At 40.4% G+C, this 15,398-nt stretch overlaps 1 protein-coding gene across 1 annotated transcript in view; it reads left to right on the forward strand.

Annotated features, from left to right (window-relative positions):
- Nucleotides 1–15,398, forward strand: part of LOC109420341 (uncharacterized) — a 137,163-nt gene that overhangs the window by 44,005 nt on the left and 77,760 nt on the right. The window lies entirely within an intron of this gene.

The following is a 15,398-nucleotide window of genomic DNA, read 5'->3' on the forward strand; positions in this document are numbered from 1 at the left end:
TTCACTATGGATAGTTGCGGCCTTTTTTTGCATGCATATTGTTATGCTACTGTTTGTGCACATTTGTTGTTACCCATATTTCGTGTATTTACTCAACTAGCACTGTAAAGTTCGTCACTTCGAGTGTCGGCCTAAATTCTTAGTATTCATTTCATTAAAACTACTATTGTTGTACAGTCCACATATTTGATGTTGCCACTATGGGAGAGCACGTTGAGCACCGGTTTGTCCACATCTGCTAGAGCTTTTGGCTGGTAGTGGGTCTGGTTTGCAGGTTTAGCGGGGGCATACCACAATTTGGGAGTGTGAGGGGGGAGGGGATCTCTGCATTGAACTCACTACTCATCAATTCCGTGGGGTATCTAGAAGACAATTGACGATAAGATTGGAAAAAAGCTTGCAGTTGGGAACTAGACTAAAATAGTGGCCGATAGAAAACAACGCGCTAGACAGCATTATTATTCATTTTTTTTAATATTTACCCATAGGCTTTTCGCCGGTTGGCAGTACAGTATTTAGCTGCGTACGAAGATACGGATTAGTTGGTGTACAGATGACAGGGTTCTCACGGGAAGTGCTTCAAGCGAGGCTTACATAACAACTGACAATAAAGAAACCTATTTTCCTTGACTTTCTACGCAATGGACATCTGACCGAACACACGTGTTTTCGTTAATCTCCTAGGCATTATTAGTGCATGACGGAATAACTAGCAGGACACAGTTCCAGACGTCTCTTTTTAATAACGATATTCAGCATATTTCCAATAAAACTACACTTCAATAAAGCAAAGACTAAAGCTGCTATGATAGCACAGATCAGAATGACTTAATTGACTTATTGACTACATATTGGAGATCTACTTCGAATAACTGACAAATTGACAAGAACCTAACTAAATACATGGACCATACTACAAAAAAAAAACAATTGACAAAAAGAAAAAAGGGGAAACTTTTATTAAAACTATTTTTGTTCAACGCAGGCCAAAACAGTGTCGACTTGGGCCACGATATGCCTACGTACTTCTGTGTGTTGAAACAAAAATAGAGGCTCATAGAAGCAATCGTAGGGAAAGGGTGCGGTGTTAGAACATAAGCACAGTGTGCTACCGCCGTAATCACTATGAAAAAAAAAAAAAAATTTGAGTAGTGCTGAAAAATAGCGGCGCAGCCGAAAAATTTTTCTTCTAAAGGCGTTTTATACTGAAAATTTGTTCCTCAAATTGTGGCTTTTGGGGGTAGCGGTATACAAAATTGAAAATTGGTATAATTTGCACAAAATAGAAAACAAATTTAACAGTTTTTTGGTAACATCGTGGCCCCCCTGGACTGGCTTCACGGCCCCCCAGGGGGCCGCGGACCACCGGTTGGGAACCCGTGTTTTAGAGTTTCCCGAGAATTAGTCTCGGCATTCTTCCATGAGTTCTTCGAGAATTGCTCCAGAAGTTCTTCTGGAATTTCGCGGGAATTCCTACAGGAGATCCTCGAAAAATCCTCTAGGAGTTCTTCGGGAAATCTTCTAGGAGTTCTTTGGGAATGTCGCCAGGAAATCCTTCTTCGCGAGAATTCCTTCAGGAGATCCTCGACATTTCCACCAGGAGTTCCTCGGCAAATTCTCCAGGAGATCCTCTGAAATTCCTATAGAACATCCTCGGTAATTCCTCCAGGAGGTATTTTTTGGGAATTCCTCCAGGAGTACATCATGAATTCCTCCAAGAGTTAAACGGGAATTCCTCCAGGAGTTCATCAAGAATCCTTCCTGGAATTTTTAATGAGTTTCTCGGCAATACCTTCAGGAGTTCTACGGGAATACCTCCAGGAGACATTCGGGAATCCCACTAGAAAACCCACAAGAAAAAAGGAATTCCCGATGAACTCCTGAAGGAGTCCCCGAAGATCTTCTTCTTCTTCTTATTCTGCTTTATGGCTCTACGTCCCCACTGGGACTTGGCCTGCCTCGCTTCAACTTAGTGTTCTTTGAGCATTTCCATAGTTTTTAATTGAAGGGCTTCCTTTGCCTGCCATTGCATGAATTTGTACATAGTGAGGCAAGGACAATGATACACTATGCCCAGGGAGTCGGGAAAATTTTCCCGACAGGAACGGGAATCGAACCCGCCGTCTCCGGATTGGCGATCCATAGCCTTAACCACTAGGTTAACTGGAGACCCAAGATCTCGAGAAGGAATACCCGGGGTACTACAGGTGGAATTCCCAAGAAACTGCTTGAAGAATCCCGAGGAACCTGGGTTGGAACCTGGGCTGGAACTGGATCAGATCACAGTTGCAACATCAACCCGATTCAGGTTCGCTTGTGCTGAAATTCGTTTGACATTTGTTTGTTTACACATTTTCCGCCGATCCAGTTCCAACCCAGGTTTAAAAACGAATTCAACATTTAGGAATTTTCGTGGAAAACAGGAAAAATTCCAGGGAAATCCTGTGAGAGCCATGCATTATTGCTACAGGGCACCAAAAGCCCTGTATTTCGTGGAAATTCTGGAGGGATTTTTTTTGGATAATTGATGTAGTTATTCTCAGTCCAATCATGGAGAAATTTGCAGGTCAATCCTGGATAGGTTTTATCACAAATGCTGCAGGAACTTTTCGGAAGTTTCTTAAGGAAAGAAAGCCACGGAGGGATTCCCGAGAAATTCCTGGAAATATTCTCGAAGACTCCCTAGGTAACCACTAAGGACTGTTCTAAGCATAATAATGGTCATTGAACAGCTTTTCAGTGCTTAAAAGCTCTATATAAGCATTCCTAATGCTTACAGGCACTATGATCAGTAAGAACTAAAATAAGCCCTGCATGCTTCTATAAAGCCTACAAGCTCTAAAGAAGTTTTTCAGTGCTGTCACTGTCACAGGGCTTAAAGTACATGACGTTTATATCAATCAAAATTGATTTCGACCAAAACAGACTCAAGTCTGTCATGACTAATACATTTCAACATTAATGTTAACGGATCGGGGGAACAGGATCATTTTTGTTGTCATTCGACGAATGTTGCTCGGAATGCTATTGTTTAAAAGATAATGGAATATTTCAAGCAAATGTGGTGATTCCATACATGATTCTCATAGTTTATTAGTTCTACAAATTCCAGATCCGGTTGGAAAACGTTGCGGAAGAGAAGCTGCAACGTTTTCCGACCATTTGTATACATGTTGCTTCTCCTGCATCTCTTCTCTTCCTGCATTCGTCGTCACCAAATTGACCACCAAATCATCATCTTCCCATATCATTTTGAATCGTTGAGATACCCAAACTATTTTGCATGGCTCAAATACTAGTTTGATCACACTGATTCCATGGTGCATCGGTGGAGCAGATGGAAAACGCAAATGGACTTGGACTTTCGATCAGGAACCTGGAGGAAAACAGCTGAAATCTGGGTCATACAGCAAGAAAGTAACTTCTGCGGAAGCAAAAGAAATGAGAAAAGAACAGGAGATAAACAAAATATTTTTTTTTCTTTTTTCTTCGTCTAGCTTTTGACAACTCCCGGTCCAGAGACCTGGTACGGTATATCAGGCCGTATAGCAGCTGGGTACTAAAAGTGACATTTTTTCAACGTGTTGTACACAATACAACAGCGCGATCACTCGAGGGTTAAGAGAGCTCTTTCAAAACACTCGTTTGTAATGTATATAATACAATATCATAAAATCCAATACTAGAAGCTATCTATCAGAGCATTTCATGTGCAGGAACCAAAGAAACGAAAGGCTACGACACTTGAACAGGACATATACTTATATTGCATGGTTTTCGGGCCTAAAACTCTAATTAACAACCATCATCTTGAATTTGGAGCCGCCATCTTGGATTTTCGACCGCCATCTTGGATTTTAGATAATTGTATATTCTGGGCTCCATTTTTGAAGTCCAGACATTTTCCCTATACCAAATATACCCATATTGCATGGTTTCAGAGGCTATATTGAAGCCGCCATATTGAATTTGGAGCCGCCATTTTAGATTTTAGACCGCCATCTTGTATATTCTGGTCGCCATTTTTGGAATCCAGATTTATCCGCCCCATTCCAAAAATACCAATATTACATGGTGTTAGAGTCTGAAACAGCATTAAAAAGCCGCCATCCTGAATTTAGAGCTGCCACCATGAATATTAAGCTGTCATCTTGAATTTTGGGCCGACATCGTGGAATTAATGGTCTCCAGTGTTGATTTCCACACAAAATTCGTCTACCATGCTAAACGTTACAAAAAATCGCCGCAGTTTGATGTGTCGCATGATGAGGCTTGGTTTAGATTTATATACGGCCAGGTCTACTAGTGCTAGTCCGGATCACTCAAATGGCCATAGCTCCGGGACGCTTCGACCGATCCGGACCATTTTTAATAGCAAACATGCGGTAACATTCCGGTTCGATTCGAACTAGAATCCAAAAAAAATCGGTCAATAGAAAGTGTCTTAAAAGTGAGTAAACTATTTTTGTACACAGACATACATACACACATACACACATACACAGGCCCGGATTTAAGGGGGGGCAATGGGGGCAAGTGCCCCGGGCCCCCCGATTGAGGGGGCCCCCCAAGAATCCCGAAGCACTATACATATTTTGTTCAATGAACTTATATAAAATACAGTTGTCCTAGAGTAGTTGTTAATGGGTTACCAAAAGTATCGAGATTATTTCATAATCTGAAATTTGATTTGAGAATAAATCAAAATCCTAAACTTCATGATTGTTTGGTGCACTGCCACTATTTTTAGAATGGATTTACAGTTTTCGTGGGATATTTTCTTCGATATGAGATGCCATTCTAAAACCATAAAACTGTTTTGTCAATTTATTAACGAATGCAAAACAATTAAAATTTAAAGAAAAACAACAACTAAATGATTCAATTGTTTCTCCAGAGAGGTATACAATATTCATCAATTGGATAAAAAGAAGTTTCTTGTTAATTTTGGTGCACACGAGTTTCTCTAAAACCTCTTGAAAGTTTTCATTGAGTTCTGTATAAAAATTAAAAACGTTTCTTAACAAAACCAAAAATGTTCAGAGTAAATTAAACGATGTTTGTGTATCAATAGAAATGTCATTTCATTGATAATTCAACAATTCAATCACTTATTTGACAATGATTGTGCATGCTTCTGTTGATTATACGATTATATTCTGAAAACACCTACATAATACCCATCTGCCTCAATTCGTTGAAGACAGATGTTTTTATGGGAAAGATATGATAATTATTCCAGAGAAGTTGAGGAAATTCGGATCAATTTTGGAAACCTAGCTTCCTAAAACATCTCGGAGCAGTGCTTTTACATATCTATATTTAGGGTTTCACCGACATTCTCGAGAATTTATTGCTATAGTTGCCCCCTAAAGACCTAACTTTTTTCAGTCTAAGTCTTGAAGTACTCGTAAAATATTGCAATTGCAAAAAACAGTAAAAATTTATAAAATACGAATTACAGAACATTGACAAAAAAAATAATATAAGGTTTACATCTTTAAAATCTTGCTTTTGGGGGCCTACCCTAAAAAATTTGCCCCGGGCCCCCCGAAGCCTAAACCCGGCACTGCACATACATCATCTCAATTCGCCGAACTGAGTTGATTGGTATATGTGACTTTGCCCTCCGAGCATTCTATCGAAAATTCGTTTTTTTGAGTGAACATATAGCCTTTAAGTTCACTTCGGTGTACGAGAAAGGCAAAAATAAAATAACACAACGCGTAAAAATCAAAAAGTCATTTAGCAGAGCGTTTTATATGCATAAACCATATAAACGAGGGACGATAGACACCAAGGAGGCCCATGAAAAAGGGGAAATTCTCAGGATGAAACGTATTATTCACCCTACATTGATAGCGACTCTTTTGAGAGAATTCTTTCAAGACACTCGTCAGCAGTGCATATTGAAAAATTCAAACTATCAGTGCGAAGAAACTACGCTACAACTTTTGAAAAATTCAAAATCGCTTGGCCGGGAACGTAGGCAAATATCGTTTTCGATTTAGATAATGAGAGAGATATGAAACGAGCTCACCAATAAAAATTCATCCTTGTGTTCACCCGAGAACAAAATCGAGTTGAGCGCCAGTGACAGTGCTCAAATGGTATTGTATGCTCGTAATAGAATCTCACGAAACCCTCAACATACGCGAAACGAAGAGACACTGCACGGATAACACAAGGGCAGTTGGTCTACTATACCGTTGAAAATCATTCCTCATAGGTAATGATCACTGCCCTAACAGTCATCTCAGTTCAGTGATATTTGTTTCCCAGACCGAAAAGGGTGACAATATTTCCCTATGATTGTGTCACTAATTTAACGCTCGTCTGAGCAGCAGATCGCCAATCTGCCGCCGCGCCGCCGCCGTGCCGCCCATCCAGAGCAGTCAGTCACAAATCCCTCCAATCACCTCCCGGCAAATGACTCCCGCGGGACCGTAAAATCCATGTGACCTGCCCCGTGCCACACTATTCCTTATCCGTCGGCGTCGCGTCATTTTATAGTAGCGCGGGAGCTCCTCCCTCACTCCCACTTCCCGCTGGTGATTCTTCTGATCCAACCTAATTGAAGATGTGTAGCCCAGCATCAGCAGCAGCAGCGCGATCGTCCGGAGAGGCACGACCCGGCGCGGCGTGGCGACGGCGCTCCGGCTCGTTTTGATTGACTTTTCATGATATTTAAACATTCAGTCATGTTTTCTCTCATATTTTATTTCATATACCTACGTCGTTATACCCTACCAACCGATACACCTAAGTAGAGGTATACCTTACAAACGGCTCACACATGCATCTCAGCAGCCAGAGGGAGAACCCCGCAAGCAAGCAAGTAAGCAGGCGAGCTCGGCGGCCCTGCTGTTCGAGCGAAACTCTTGATGGCGCCATCACAAATTTTACGCTCCTTGATGGAGGGCGCCTGCTGCCGGTCGGTCGGCCGGCGGTGCGCTGGGACCTGGCTCGGCTCCGTGGCGAGGATTGCGGTTTAGTGGTTAAACTTTTTGGCTTTTACGATGTGGACTCTCTTTATCGTGCGGTGGTCACTTTTTTTTGTACTCATAAAACCCGAATCAATTTGATGCGACTCGCAAACGGACAGACGGACGGACAGACAGGACAGGGGATTACTTGTAAGATTTGGCCGCAAACTGCCCGGGGGAAGTTGGGGGTGTATCTGTCACGGAGATATCTCTTGGTCGAATCGTACGTATGCTTGAGATTGAGATAAGTCAAGATGGTTGCGTTTTTGTTGAGATCCAGCCGTCAAAGGGTCATCAGAATACAGTATGAGACCATTGTGAACTTTAGGCGAGCCCCGAATCGTAACTTCCTTCGTACGTCTATGACGTCGTTCACGGTTCCTGGATCTAATCGCACGGGAAAACAACGAAGGGATTGAGAGGGAACGATCATGCGCCAGACTAAGCTGACAGGTGGCATTTAACGGCTCGTTAGACGCTATCATATTCTGGCGGTGATTAATTGAACTGTTCAGCTGAGTGATAATTGTTGCAGTCGCCGGTAATAGATAGCTAACGACACATATAACACTGTTTTGCATGGCTTAGACAAAGACGTGAGCTGGCTAATCGATCATTAGTGGATACAACTTCGTTACTCCTATTCTTGACGTAATAATCAACACATTAGATGATCTGTTGGGAACACCAAACGAGGTTTAATAGAATTCTATTTACTTCTCCTCCTCGGGTCCACGGGTTTCTTAAAAAGAAATCTTTCAGGAATTACTTCAATGATTATTTAGGAAATTACTTCAAGGATTGTTAAGAAAGTTCGTGTATGTATTTCTTGAAGCATTTTTGAGGGCATTCCTCCTGAAATGTTACCAGAATTTCCTTCCCGGATCTTATCCGGGGTTCTGCTATACATTTCTAATGCACTTACAGGAAATTCTCCAAAGATTTCATCAAACGATGTAATTCTTGGAGATTAATGATAGAGATTTGTAGTTTTTTTTTTTGGAAAATCCGATAAGACTTTTTATTGAAAATTCAGAAATTTTTCAAATATTTGTATTTGAGACTTTATTGGCAACGTAGAACACCCTCAACACCATGAAGTTTGGAGAAACGAAATAAATGACATATCAATTGGTCGGCGTTCAGTCAGAGTGAACTTTTCGACGTTATATTGATGCAGATGTGTCATTATATAAAATAATACACTGGAACCTCTTTTTATGCACATAGCTGGGACTGCATAAATTAGAAATGTGCATAAATTGAAAAAGGCATAAAAAGAGGGGAATTTATGCATAAATTAAGTTCGGGCTTTAATTAGAGAATCTAGTTCGCGAGAACAGGTCTTGCTCCTGGGCAGTTGTGGTGGGGCTAAGGGGGTTTCCAGAAAGTTCCTATAGAGCCCAAAAAGGGGGTTCCAAGGGGCTTCAGGGGCGTTTTAAGGGGTTGTTTCGGAGGGATTTGAGCAGCCTTTTAAGGATGTTCTGACAAAAAATTTTGGTGTTTCCATGGGATTACGGAGAATTCTGGGGTATTTCAATAGTGTTACGTGGGTTTCAGAGGCGTTCCAAGGGGCTTTAGGGGAAATTCGCGGGATCTCAGGAGCTGTTAAAGGGCGTTGTAAGAGGTTTGAGGGGCGTTTTAAGGGTTTTCACTCCGTCCTGAAATGCCTCAAATATCCCCCTTAAACCCCCTGGGGACCCCATGTCACGCACCTGAGAGGCCCCAAACCCCCCTAAAACTCCTCCGTAACGCTTTCGTAACGCCTCCTAGTCACGCCGAAAATGGTCTGAAACATTCTGAAATGCCTCCAAATCCCCCTTAAACCCCCTGGGACCCCGCGCCTGAAGGACTCCGAACCCCACGAAAATACTTCGTAATTTAAGTAACGCCTCTGAATTCCACCAAAAATGCTCTGAAACGTCTTGAAATGCCTCCAAAATCCCCCTTAAACCCCCTCGGACCCCATGTAACGCACATGAGAAGCTCCAAACCCCCCTAAAACTCCTCCGTAACTTTTCGTGACGCCTCTTAATTCCGCAGAAAATGCTCTGAAACGTCTTGAAATGCCTTCAAAATCCCACTTAAATCCCTTCAGATCCCATGCCACGCACCTGAGAGGCCCCAAACCCCCTGAAACGTCTTAAAATGCCCTCAAAATCCCCCTTAGACCCCATGTAACGCACCTGAGAGGCCCCAAACTCCCTTATAACTCCTCCGTAACGCTTTAGTAACACCTCTTAATCACGCCGAAAATGGTCTGAAAAATTCATAAATGTCTCCAAAATCCCTCTTAAACCCCCACAGACCTCATGTAACGCACCTGAGAAGCTCCAAACCCCAAAAAAACTACTTCGTAACGCTTAAGTAACTCCTCTGAAACCCGCCGAAAATGCTCTGAAACGTCTTGAAATGCCTCCAAAATCCCCCTTAAACCCCCTCGAACCCCACGAAAACTCTTCATAACGCTTAAGTAACGCCTCTGCATCCCACCGAAAATGCTCTGAAACATCCTAAAATGCCTCAAAAATGCTCCTGAACCAAAACCCCTAAAAACGCCTCTGAAACTAGCCTAAAATGCTCTGAGAGTCTGAGACTTCCTGAAATGACTCCGAAACCCCCTTAACACCCACTCGGTCCCCATGTAATGCACAAGAGACCTTCGGAAACACCCAAAAGCGAACCTGTAACCTTCCTTTGCTCTCCTCTGTAAACAACCCTTGGCCACCGTTGCAATAGTTCCCATCATTATTAAATATTCTTATGCACAATATTGGTTCTGAGTAGCTTTCCCTCTTTTTATGCAAGGCATAAAAAAAGGTGCATAAATTAAATGTGCATAAAAATAACATGCATAAAAAGAGGTTTTAGTGCAATAGTATTTCTGAAAATAATGCCAGAGATTAGAAATTTCAAGTGCTTGCAGGACATTTTCGCGAAATCATTGAAAAACAGATAGTCCGGTCTGAATTAACGTTCTAAAAGCTGAACTTGGATATGGGTTACGTTCTTATGTATTCATTTAACCTTCGTTAAGAATAGCAACATGGGTTTTATGTTCTGGTATGTTCTAGGTGTTAAAACTGTCCCGTAGTAAAGTCTTTTAAATCTACAAGAATAATTTTATTTGTTTTCGCCATAATCTACTGGGATCAGTGAAGCTCTTGAAATGTCACAATGTCATTTATAGACACTATAGGTATATACCAGGTCACTACCTTGGAGTTCAGAACTTCGGGTCTACACTCGTAATAGTAGCCATGTCTGTTATACTGAGTAACGTTGCATTATCAATCGCAATTACTGGACCAACATGAAGTCTACTAGAAATTATTATATTATTCTCACAATGAACTGTAACATTACACATCCAACTGTAATCTGTAATCCTTCTGGCATTTCATGAGTCATTCAAAAATAGTTTTGAGATATTCCAGATCAACCAAATTACTTCGGAGACCATAGCTTCAGGTCTTCACTGGTGATATTAGCTTTTGCCACAACGTTAAGTATTATTACATAATCCACTGTATTGACCAAAGTATTTCGAGGAACAATAAGCGTTGTTATATATTTTTAGGATATTATGGGACATCCTTACTGTTATGGAGCTTAGTTGATGAAAACAACCCTTATAATGAGGTGATTTCGATTTGGATAGTAACGTTACACAAACAAATAGGATCCATGAACCTCTTAACTTTCATGGGCCACTTCACCCAAGCAACACACATGTTATATAAAAGTTACGACAGCGCAAGTTTTGGTTGTATAGAAGTTTGTTTTACGTTATTTCAACACAATGTTAGAATTACGTAAAATAAACTTCTATACAACCAAAACTTGCGCTGTCGTAACTCTATTATAACATGTGTGTTGCTTGGGCATGATAGTTTTGAGATAGTTCCATCAGAAGCTCAACCGTGTGGGATGACTCCAGCTGATCTGATGATATCCATTCCATTCAGAAGATTTACTGGACGTGATGGATTACATATCGTGGCTTTGTATAATGAACATGGTTACCGTTACACCCGTAGGCTTTAGGATGTTATCTCAAGAACGGTTTGGATGACCTAGGACATCTCGACTGATCATAACACTGATAATAGATTACAAATCGTAGCCTTGTATAATGAAAGATGTTACCTTTTCACCCGTAGATTTCAGGATCTAAACTCAAGAGCAGTTTGGATGACCTAGGATATCCCGAATGATCTGATACTGTCTTTTGAACATTCAGAAGGCTTAGTGGACATGATAGATTAGAAATCGTTGTTTTGTATAATAAAAAAGGTTACTGGTGTATTCTTTAGGATCTAAACTCAAGAATAGTTTGGATGGCCTAGGATATCCAGAAAAAATATTCTGTTCTGCATAAACTACAGAAAAAGGTAGGAAAAAAAATACACTATAAGAACGCTTGAAAAAAATCCGGCTTCAAAGGGTTCAAGAAAATTTTTAATAGATTCTTCTGAAAATCGTTCACGGGTTTTTCCAGGTATTCCTCCAACAGGGATTGCTTAGGATGTATTCAGACGTTTCTTCAGGGATTCAGGATTTTTTTTCGGTAATGTTTCAGGGATTCCTCCAAAGATTTTCTCAGCAATTCCTGCAGCAATAGAAAATGCATTCCTTCGCATTTAAAAATATGTCAAAAAATTCATCTATGAATATTTCGCAGAAGGATCTCCAGCTCATTTTGGTATTCTTACCAAGGATTCCTTCAACAGCTCATTTTTCAGAATTTTATTCAGTGGTTCTCTGAAGAATTCATCCAAGACTGTTTTGTTTCTGCTGGATTTACTGTAGGAATTCTCCAGGTAGGGTAATTTTCCAATTGTTGCACAGCTAAAAACTCGCCTATTGTTGCACACTCTATGTAGGGTGTGTGTACCAATTATGGCACTACCTAAGGAAAGCTATTTATACAAAAATAACGAGAACCCCAACGAATGTCATCAACAAGTTAAAAGACAGTTTAGTTTCCATATTTTACAGGAAAAATATAGAAACGGATCCAAAACTAATTTTAGTGTTTATTACAGCGTGTGCCAATGATAGGAACCCTGTACCAGTTATGGCTACATTTTTTTAACTTTGGTTCCTTTTCGCACTATTTGCATGTATTTCTTATGGGATTAGCCATAATTGGTACACTATGACGAAAAATGGTGCAAGGAAGCCGAAATTTTAAGGAAAACGATTTATTTCCACCATGATTTGAGGAAAAAGTGAAGTTTAAATGAGTGCGACTATCTTTTGTGAACGTGATCTGTTGTTCACAATTTTTTTCTTGTTGATTTACATCGTTAAAGGGCGAGAATCAATTATGGCGAATAATTGGTGTTATAGCCATAATTGGTACACTTACCCTAATTCTTATGAGGTGTGCAACGATTGGCGAATTTTTAGCCGTGCAACAATTGGAAATTTGCCCTAGTACTTGGGAAATTTTTTGTGTACTAGTCGCTTAAGGAATTGTATCGAAAATCCTTTTTAAAATTCCTCAAAAAAATATTGAGGAACTTTTTTGGGAATTTCGCAAGTAACTTTGTCTGCAACTTCTGTAGACATTTTCGAAATGATATCTACAGAAATTTATCTACGGATATCTTCCGGAATCACTTAGGAATCTCTTCAGAAATTTGTCATGCATTATTTCCTTGGAATTAATATGGTTTCTTAAGAGGTTTGTACAGGCTTTCATCCAGAGCTGAGTTCAAAATTTTCTTCATGGTTTAGATCTTCATGGCGAAACTCAGGGATTTTCTCAGGCATTCATTCCAAAATTCATCCAGAGCTGACCTATAAAAAAATTGTAGGTGTTTTTGTCCAACAATCTTTCTAGAAAATTTTCAAGAACTGTTTCTGGGAAGCTCAGAAGGCATTGCTTTAAATGGGTTCCTTTAGGGATTCTCTCTAGTATTGTTTAAGCAATTTTTGGAAAATTTCTGATGAAAATCCTGAAACAATACTTGCAGGAACCCCTCGATGGAAACCCAAGAGATGTTTCTGACGGAACCGCAGGAGCGATTTCTAAAAAAATCGTTTGAACTCTTGGAAGAATTTGCGAAGGAACCTCAGTAGATTTTTTGAAGTATAGAGATATTTCTGGAAAAAACTCCATGGAAAAACTGTTGAAAAAATATAACAATTTCCTCTGGAATTATTTTTGGACGAATCCGAGCAGCAATTTCTAAAACAAAAAATTTGGAAAAATCTCCAGTAGAATACTCGTCGGTATGATATATCAGGAAGTACTTTTGAAAGAATCTCTGGAGAAATATCTGAAGAAACCTCAGGGAAATTCATGAAAAAATCCCTGGAGAAATTTCTGTAGAACTTCATGGTGAAACTTAACGAGAAACCGTTGGTAGAATTCCTGGTAAAGTTTAGAGTGAAATTTGTTGAAAACATCCTAAAGAAACCTTTTAGATTCGAAAAAGAGGATTTTCTGAAAGTATTTCATGAAAAATCTGCGTACGTATTTCTAAAAGAGTTCCTGCAGAGTTTTTTTTTGGGGAAACGCGTAGATTAGTTTCTGTCTCCAGCGTGCGCAGTTTTTCCTTTTTTCTCACTTACTCTCGCAAACAAACATGAGAAAAAGAAAATTGAAAAAGAGAATGCTTGCCCCCTCTATTATCTCGCTTTTTCTTGTGTTTATCAAAAAATATGAGCGAGAAAAAAATTGGGTACGCTGGCTTCTGAAACGTTCCCTCAAAAACACTCTTGAGACGTTTCTAAAAGAGGAGGACTTACAAGCACTCGGAGTTTTCGAGCGACGCGTGCTAAGAACGATCTTCGGCGGTGTGCAGGAGAACGGTGTGTGGCGGAGAAGGATGAACCACGAGCTCGCTGCACTTTACGGCGAACCCAGCATCCAGAAGGTGGCCAAAGCCGGAAGGATACGGTGGGCAGGGCATGTTGCAAGAATGCCGGACAACAACCCTGCAAAGCTGGTGTTTGCAACGGATCCGGTTGGCACAAGAAGGCGTGGAGCGCAGAGAGCACGATGGGCGGACCAGGTGGAGCGTGACTTGGCGAGCATTGGGCGCGACCGAGGATGGAGAGCGGCAGCCACAAACCGAGTATTGTGGCGTACTATTGTTGATTATGTCTTGTCTTAATGATGTTGAACAAATAAATGTATGTATGTACGTTTCTAAAAGAATTTCTGTTGAAGCTAAAAGGAAATATTCACTGAAAGTAATAATGCAAGAATCTCTGGTGGAATTCCTGCAGTAATTTATGGATGCTTCCCTGAAGAAATTTTTGGACACATTTATGCAGCCATTTTAGAATCAGTAATTTTTGAACAAATCTCTTGTGGACTTCTTGAAGAAATACCTGTACGAATGTTTGAAGAAGTTTCTGGAAGCTTTTCTTTAAAATAATCAATGAAGGAATCCTGAAACTTCCGAGCGATCACCATTCTGAATGCTGGCAACAAAGTGCTATCTAAGATCATCTTCCGGCGTCCATCATAAAATGCAAAGAGGGATTTCTCCAGGACCTTCTATTTTTATTGAAATGTCTCCGAGGATTTACCCTGGAGTTCTTTTACGAATTGCTTTACACTCACTTGCTATTTTCTCAGCTCAGAAGCGTGCAATCAAGAAACGATGTATGGACGACTTTTGCCTTGTGGTTTTCCAAAGTTTTCCAAAGAGAGGGGTCGCACAAGCATACCAAAGTCGTGATAGAGCTGTGAAGGCGACTCTCCACGAGGTGAGTGTAATTTACATTCATCTCGTGGAGAGTTGCTTTCGTTGATGCGAAAATAGTAAGTAAATGTTTCCATCCCTGCTTGATAGAGCGTGGTTACTGGTTATGATGTATTTGCCTAACGATCTTTTTGTACGGTGTTTTAGCATGGCTGACAAATTTTGTGCGGAAATCAACTTTGGAGACCACAAATTCCACGGTGTCAGCCCAAAATTCAAGATGGCTGCCCTAATATTCAAGATAGCGGCTCCAAGTTCAATATGACGGCAAATTCAAGATGGCGACTGTTCAATATATGTAGTTCTGGGCTCTAAAACCATGCAATATGGGGTATATTTGGTTGGGGGGAAATATCCGGAGTCCAAAAATGGCGTCCAGAACAAACAAGATGGCGGCCTAAAATTCAAGATGACGGATCCAATTTCAAGATGGCGTTTGTTTAGTGAAGTAAAATCCAGAATATCTAAAGATGGCGGCTCAAAATTCAAGATGGCGTCTGTTTAATGAAGTTTTAGACTCTAAAACCATGTCAAATTTTGTATTATTTGCATGATTGCAGAAATTTCTGTTTCAATTGGTCAAATTAATAGTTTGTTACCGATTTTGATAACAATGGAAAAATCAACCCACTTGCCAGAGGCGAGAATTAATTCCAACTAACCACCCACATCAACCCACTGTGAG

Source organism: Aedes albopictus, chromosome 2, assembly GCF_035046485.1.
Source record: "Aedes albopictus strain Foshan chromosome 2, AalbF5, whole genome shotgun sequence".
Lineage (NCBI taxonomy): Eukaryota > Metazoa > Arthropoda > Insecta > Diptera > Culicidae > Aedes > Aedes albopictus.